We start from the raw sequence: 8,356 nt of genomic DNA, 5'->3' as shown, positions 1-8,356 counted from the left end.
CTAACGGAAGTGAGAGTTATTCCCATGAACAACGGAGAGAAACAGCATTTAACTGTTTCCTGTGTGCCAGTTCGTGAGTTTCGCCTGCCACGTACGTTGATCACCACTCCAGTTTATCTTTCTGCATGGATTACAAGCTCTGTTCTTCGCCATAGTCTGTGTGGTGGCTCGATTTTCGGATAAATTCTAGTGTCCGATTGCAGTCGTCGGCTTTGGGCAACGACATCATACCGAAGGCAAAGACTCTACGAACGCAACGGATCATTCTCGTAAACAAACGAATGTTGCATGTGATAAAATTACAGTCACATTTCACACAGTTATTTATTTGGTCATGAATTATATCGAAAGGAAACGAAGATAATGAAAATAATCAAGAACAAGAATTAAAAACAAAATTTCATGTCTGATAAGAATTTCTCTCGTAATTTATGCAAGTAGAAAAACATAGACAACATCTAAACTGCATTACAGTAAAGCGCATGATGATTGAATCCAACGAGAGAAGAGCAGGAAATTTGGGGTTTTGAGCGGGAAGAAACTAAAATGTAACAGAAAAACAGGAAAATGACAGCAAATACGAAACAGTGAAACGAAATGTGTAGAAACCGACAAATTAAATTCTAAGAGAGAAGATAGATCACAACTAACAAAAATCCGTAAAAAAAGAACTAATAATGGGGTCGATAAATAGAATTAACTTGTATAGTTAAACTGCAGTTATCGATTCCAACCGTTCTATGAGTCATATACATAAATTAATTTGTAGGTGCTGTATGCACTGAAACGTAATAGCATTTAAGGTCAATTCTAGTTAAGAGTTCAATATTAGTAACTTATTTGCAGTAGTTCCGAGAGCAATTATAAGTACAGAAATCACATTAAGTGCCTGGCAGAACCATCGAATGGGTTAAATCGGTAACTAGAATTGGCTTATGTAGGAGATCAATTCTAGTTACCTGTTCGAACCGTTCGATGGCTCATAATTTGGACATTTTCCAGTAAATCTGTGGAGTACATTTTAGTTTTAGATTCCAAATTTTTCTCTTTTTCGTAGTAGTGAAGAGAGTAATACTAAGTGTAGGAATCCTGTAACAATTTAGTGTACACACTTGCTAAACGGTCTAAATAACGAACCGTGGAATGTTAGGAATCGATAAATGGAATTGACCTGTATAACTTAATTCTAGTTATCGATTCCAATATTTGTTAGACCCCACTTTTTGTGAATTTTCGTTACTTGTGTACTAGTCCCGTAGGATCTAAAAATATTTATTAAAGCTATTTCACAATATTATGACTTCATCATGCACTATACGGTAGTGGATTTAAACGTTCTCTGTGCTTTCCTTACGCACATCAGTTACGATATTAATTTATTTCAGACACCCAAACTCCTCTTTTTCTGTTCATATTTGTTTCCGTTACCTTCAGTTCTTTTCGATATAATCTGAGGCTAAGTAATTAATCACGTGAACTTTGATCGTAATTTTATTGTATGCTGCATTCGTTAGTTTACGAATATGATCAGTTGCTTTCAAAGATCGCCTCTTTGTAGGGACTCTGCCTTAGGTATGACGTCATTGCCCAGAGCCGACTAGTAGAATCGGACACTAGAAATGACTAGGATCCTCTAAAACATTAACATCGATACTGCAGAAGCCATGACACACGCAACACTGAATGACAGTTGCCGATCGCTAAGGTTATATCCGCGGAAACGCGCCTCGTCGTTTGGTTCACGATGACCAAATGTTTCGGAAGTGATCCTGTCGCTATGCCCGAGGTGAAGAGGAAGCCGTACTACGTGGCGTGGGAACGGAACGAAAAGGTAAGCGCTATGTTGCATATAGTCCCACGTAATACGATTAGCAGTTTGCAAGTGCATTGATTAGAAGTTACAGAGTTACTGAATTCGGATGCAGTGTGCACTGCTCCGCTTTCATATAACGACTTTAATGTGGCTGCGAACGTTCTAATTGCTGCAGACACAAAGGAGTCAATGATTTTTAAAGTTACGTTCAACTATATTGCTTGTTGTAAAAGACATACAAAGATGTTGACGCACAATGTAGTTATTCTTTGCTTGAAATGACGGTCGATATTGCGTGGTTTTGAGTGCCACGTAGTTCGCAAATAGACGAAATGGAAAAAGAGGTGATGTGTCACTATCAAAATTCCTTTATCATTGATACATATTTTTAAGTGCAACGGTTTAGTCACTGAAACTCGTAATTTGTGTATATTCTGCGTTTCATTAAAATTTGTTGAGCTGACGCGAAGTTAACAGCGCCTGCAACTCATCCGTTGGATGTTCCTGCTGGTCATTCGTTTCCGTATGTCGTAGCCAATCTGGTGATAGTAATTCGTAGAGATTGAAAGTCAGTCTGATCATGATTCCGCTTTCGACTATATCTCGATTTCCGAGACTGTGTCTAAAACGTTGGGAGTAAAAGAAAATGCCAGCCATCTTCATTTATGAAGCACAGGAAGTTTCGAACAAACAACGAGGTTGTTTACCCACATCAGATTAATTATTCACCGTGTTCGCTTCCCATCTTTCATCCTGAGGACCGTTACCAATGAAAAGGTTGTGGACAGTGAAAGTATTACTTTTAATTTTTGTAGCACATCTCACATCTCACTCTACCGTTGCATACGTGGTTGATATGTAAGCTTTGTTTAAGTTGTTTATATCAGCAGACGCTAGTTGTAATGTATTTTGCCTAACATCAGTTCGCTGCAAATATGGATTAGTAACAAGTGAAATACTAAAAAAAGATATTTCTTAACTACAGGTTTATACACAGGGTGGTCCATTGATCGTGACCGGGCCAAATATCTCACGAAATAAGCGTCAAACGAAAAAACTACCAAGCACGAAACCTGTCCAGCTTGAAGGGGGAAACCAGATGGCGCTATGATAGGCCCCCTAGATGGCGCTGCCATAGGTCAAACGGATATCAACTGCGTTTTTTTAAAAATAGGAATCCCCATTTTCATTACTTATTCGTGTAGTATGTAAAGAAATATGAATGTTCTAGTTGGACCACTTTTGTCGCTTTGTGACAGATGGCGCTGTAATAAATTTGGCTCACAAATTTTAGACGAACAGTTGGTATCAGGTAGGTTTTTTAAATTATTAAAATACAGAACGTAGGTACGTTTGAACGTTTTATTTCGGTTGTTCCAATGTGATACATGTACCTTTGTGAACTTATCATTTCTGAGAACGCATCCTGTTACAGCATTAATGTTACCACTTTAGTGCAATAATGCTCAAAATAGTGTCCGTCAACCTCAATGCATTTGGCAATACGTGTAACGACATTCCTCTCAACAGCCAGTAGTTCGCCTTCCGTAATGTTCGCACATGCATTGACAATGCGCTGACGGATGTTATCAGGCGTTGTCGGTGGATCACCATAGCAAATATCCTTTAACTTTCCCAACAGAAAGAAATCCGGGGACGTCAGATCCGATGAACGTGTGGGCCATGGTATGGTGCTTCGACGACCAATCCACCTGTCAAGAAATATGCTGTTCAATACCGCTGCAACCGCACGCGAGCTATGTGCCGGACGTCCATCATGTTGGAAGTACATCGCCATTTTGTCATGCAGTGAAACATCTTGTAGTAACATCGGTAGAACTTTACGTAGGAAATCAGCATATATTGCACCATTTAGATTGCCATAGATAAAATGGGGGCCAATTATCCTTCCTCCCATAATGCCGCACCATACATTATCCCACCAAGGTCGCTGATGTTCAGCTTGTCGCAGCCATCGTAGATTTTCCGTTGCGAAATAGTACATATTATACCGGTTTACGTTACCGCTGTATGTGAATGACGCTTCGTCGCCAAATGGAACACGTGCAAAAAATCTGTCATCATCGCGTAATTTCTCTTGTGCCCAGTGGCAGAACTGTACCCGACGTTCAAAGTCGTCGCCATGCAATTCCTGGTGCGTATAAATACGGTACGGGTGCAATCGAATTGATGTAGCATTCTCAACACCGACGTTTTTGAGATTCCCGATTCTCGCGCAATTTGTCTGCTACTGATGTGCGTATTAGCCGCGGCAGCAGCTAAAACACCTACTTGGGCATCATCATTTGTTGCTGGTCGTGGTTGACGTTTCACATGTGGCTGAATATTTCGTTTCCTTAAATAACGTAACTATCCGGGGAACGGTTCGGACACTTGGATGATGTCGTCCAGGATACCGAGCAGCATACATAGCACAAGCCCGTTGGGCATTTTGATCACAATTGCCATACATCAACACGATATCGACCTTTTCCGCAATTGGTAAATGGTCCATTTGAACACAGGTAATGTATAACGAAGCAAATACCGTCCGCACTAGCGGAATGTTACGTAATATCACGTACTTATACGTTTGTGGCTATTACAGCGCCATCTATCACAAAGCAAAATAAGTGGTCCAACTAAAACATTCATATTTTTTTACGTACTACACGAATATGTAATAAAAATGGGGGTTCCTATTTAAAAGAACGTAGTTGATTTCCGTTTGATCTAGGTCAGCTCCATCTAGCGGGTCAACCATAGTACCATCTGGTTTCCCCCTTCAAGCTAGACGAGTTTCGTTCTTTGCTGTTTTTTCGTTTGATGCTTATTTCGTGAGATATTTGGCCAGGTCACTATCAATGGATCACCTTGTATAAAGCAAAAACGTGTTACATGCAAAACTGCGAAACATGAGCAAGCCTGGACGTTGTGGGCAAGAATAACCGCATACTTAAGTTAGTATTCACTGTCAGGAATGCGATTTCCTCACTCGCCCTCTCTCCCTACCTGTAACAAAAATGCGTTCCTCTAATGGTTACATGTTATCGACATTATCCTCCTTTCACGAATTAGGCTATTACCCGGTTCCGAACTTACAAAAAGGATTATTGCCACCTTTTCCGAAGTCTTCCAATAACTCTTTTGTCATTCGGCTTCTAGTTCACGATTGGCTGGGGAATTCTACGAGCAGGAATTCTGATGAGGTTTTGTCTGGAATTTTCACGATACGCTTGAATTTCGTGTTGAAAATTTTTAATCCTGTGCCAGTATCCTATTTTCCAAGTATGTCTCTCTTCTTTCTTTTTGTGATAACCCAAGTTTCACCTCCATAGGGTCCAGTAACCATAATAACCTTATATATTTTCATAGCGGTTTCTTTTTACACTTTTCGGGCCAATTCTCTGCTAGGGGTCCAACAGACAGTCGGAATATTTAATTTATTTCCAATATCACTTTCAGTATCCTCACCTAAGTAACAGATTAGAAATACTTGTTCTAAAAGTGAATTATCTAAAAGAATTTTTATCTGACTGAATATTTTTCTTGGAATGTCATTATTTTCGTTATGTTGTTAGAGGCTTAAATTACAAGCTCACAAACAGCTCTAACACTGGGTACGCATGTAAATCATACTTAAGTTAACCTATAAATCGAAAGTCAGTTTCAGAATACGTTCACCTTCTAAAAAGAACAAGAAATAGTCTTTAACCTCTTTTGCTTTGAGATATTCCTTTCTCCTGGCAGTATTTGCTCTACATGAACTGGGAGTGGTCTGCTTTGCGTGAATTACCTGTCTTAATTTGTAGTTATGCCGTCTGTGTCGTATAACCTGAAAATAAGACCAAATTATTTATAAAATGGTTGGTTTGTTTGCAAAGAGGCAATCGTAACAAAACATGGATTTCATTCTGTGTACATAACAGTTGTACATTACTTGTGATGTTTGTGGGATCCAATATTTTGAGTAGTTTCTGTGAAATTTCATATACATGAAGAGCAAAAAATAATTACATGCAGTACCTCCTTTTCAGACGTAATAGTGAGGGTAGTATATGTTCATTTGAAATTTATTTCCTTTTTAACCTTACGCTGTCTTCTCAAAGACGGAGCTAATATTTTTATACGCTTCGTAAAATCAGTATCTGACGTACATACAGGTAGTGTGTATATTCCCCTGCTTTCGATTCTTGTCCTGATGTTTCCACGTTGTTGTATCTCTTTCAGATATGCAGTTAAAGTGTAGATTGGGCTAGGAAACTATCTTTCTCACTGTACCTACATCGTCATTCCCATAGTTAAAAGTAATTAATAAAAGTATGAACTTTTTCTGTGCATTTCGAATGTCTAATGTTACACCTAATTATCCGTTTTGACGACAATTATTTTGGATAATGCAGAGCATAATGTTGCGGACACCTTTGTTCCATATCCGCAATCTTGTAAGTAATACAAATCATTAATTGAGTTTAAAGCGAAGTTGACGCGTTTGTCGAGTTACCGGCTATTAGTTCCGTATCGTATAATATCAATTTTGGAGTCTTTTGTCCCGTGTATAATAATGATCGTTAAGGTCAGAGTCACCCTGCGGGGCGAGCCCTTGTACTCAACAACATCAACTAAGGTAACTTACAAAATTATAGAGCAACCTTCCTACAGCTGATGCGGACTAAGGTGACAGTGCGAATACATTTTAGTTTCCTGTCAGCAGCGATTTGAATTATTTCTGAGCAAGGTGAAGCACTTAAGACAGGAGACTCAAAATTTGGGGCGAATCTGAACTCTGTAAGTTATTCGAATGCAGTTTATGAGTACTTCAGTGTGCTGGTTTCGTTGCAGAATATAACATAGTGATGATTTATTTTACTTTTTACTCCAATTAACCTTTTTTTCTATGAAAGTGTTTTTCATAACAGTGAGAAAAACGGTGCAACGCTACAATCCTCAGACAGTGACAATGCTAGAGTACAATGATTTAGTTGCTGTCGCTGCGCGAACACTCTGTACCCAGCTGCAGTGCGAGACGTTGCGGACTCAGCCCAAACACGAGAAGGACAACGGCCTATTCTTCGTCAGTAAACCAATCGATATTGCTGTGTGTCACTATGAGCGTACGTATACCACGTCGCGAACGCTAATCTCGATCAGAACCTTACTGAAACGTACTGAATACAAGCTTAAGGAGAAAGAGTCAAGTAGTCTTAATAATATCAACAGAAAATACAGTATATGAATAGAAGGAACTTGTTTCCAAACAAGACACACAGCACATACAATCCACATCTGCAGTATTGTGCATTTGATTTCAGTGTACTATTGATAGAAACAGAAATAGGGATAGGAAATATAACGAAATGCAAGTACTCTGTAAAAAGCTACCAGAGTCCGTGGGTCTCTGACACCAAAATACCTGGTAGATGTCCCTGGTAGAAATTCGAAATTTTGTCGGTGCAATTGTGCTTCACCTAGCCTGGAGAATACTGGCTTCAAGTAGGAGTCGAGTGTGAAATACATCAGAGTAATACAGTTCTTGTAGTTGCAGTCCAATGGTTGTGTAAAATGCTATCATGAAGCCAGAGCGGGCAGATCTTGTTGCGTTCCAATAAAGCCGTCCTACGCTTTCTCAGGTCGATATATTACAACACGAATTTCTCTTGAAAACAGAAATATTAATACACGGGATGTATTCCCAGTGCGAATACGAACATAAATGAGCTGTATAAGGGAATCCATAGAGTAAAAATTTGTGCCGCGCCGAGACTTTTGCGTCACAATCTGTACTCGTATACACATTACGTAATTGCCACGCAGGGGAGCACATTTGAATTGGAAGTCGCTGCCTGGTATCGACTGGTAAATGCAGTACTGCAGTGCCTTTGTTGTTACAAAAAAACAATGTAATGTTCCCTCGGTGTATGACCAAAGGAACATTGCATCGTAATTCGGAATAACAGAGGTACTGCAATATCGTATCTTCCGCCGATAGCGGGCAAGCGACTTCCAAATAAAATGTCTCTCCTATACGAGAATATCCATAATGGATGTTCGAGTACACGTTTTAGACACATGGCTGACGTCATATGGAAGATTGGGCCTGGCCGTGAATCCTGTTCGAATGGCCAAAGCGCTTAAGACAACTGCTCTCGCAATGCGGGTTTGAGTCCCAGTCAGGCAGAAAATTTCATTGTTGTCATTCCATATGCAACTGAACGTGGTTCACATTCACAACTGCGGATACGTTTCATGTATTTCATGACGCTGTAGTCGCCTGTTCCTTCGGACATACATGCATATCCGGAGGAAAACTGCATCGTTCTTCTTAAGAACACAGGCGCTGCAGTATCATAGAATTGTTATTGAAGCTAAATCTCATCCTAGTTAAAAAGTCATCTCATATGTTGACGACGGACACAACAGTCTTCATACAAGCAACTGAAAGAAACAGCGTGAGAGTCGTGTAACAAGGGCCTAAATGTGGGAGTGATGAACCACAAACGATATTTAACGTTCGTACATGAAAGTCGAGTGTAATACCAAGGT

The sequence above is a fragment of the Schistocerca nitens genome, chromosome 6 (genome assembly GCF_023898315.1).
Source record: "Schistocerca nitens isolate TAMUIC-IGC-003100 chromosome 6, iqSchNite1.1, whole genome shotgun sequence".
NCBI lineage: Eukaryota > Metazoa > Arthropoda > Insecta > Orthoptera > Acrididae > Schistocerca > Schistocerca nitens.
Note: the sequence above shows the minus strand (reverse complement) of the source record.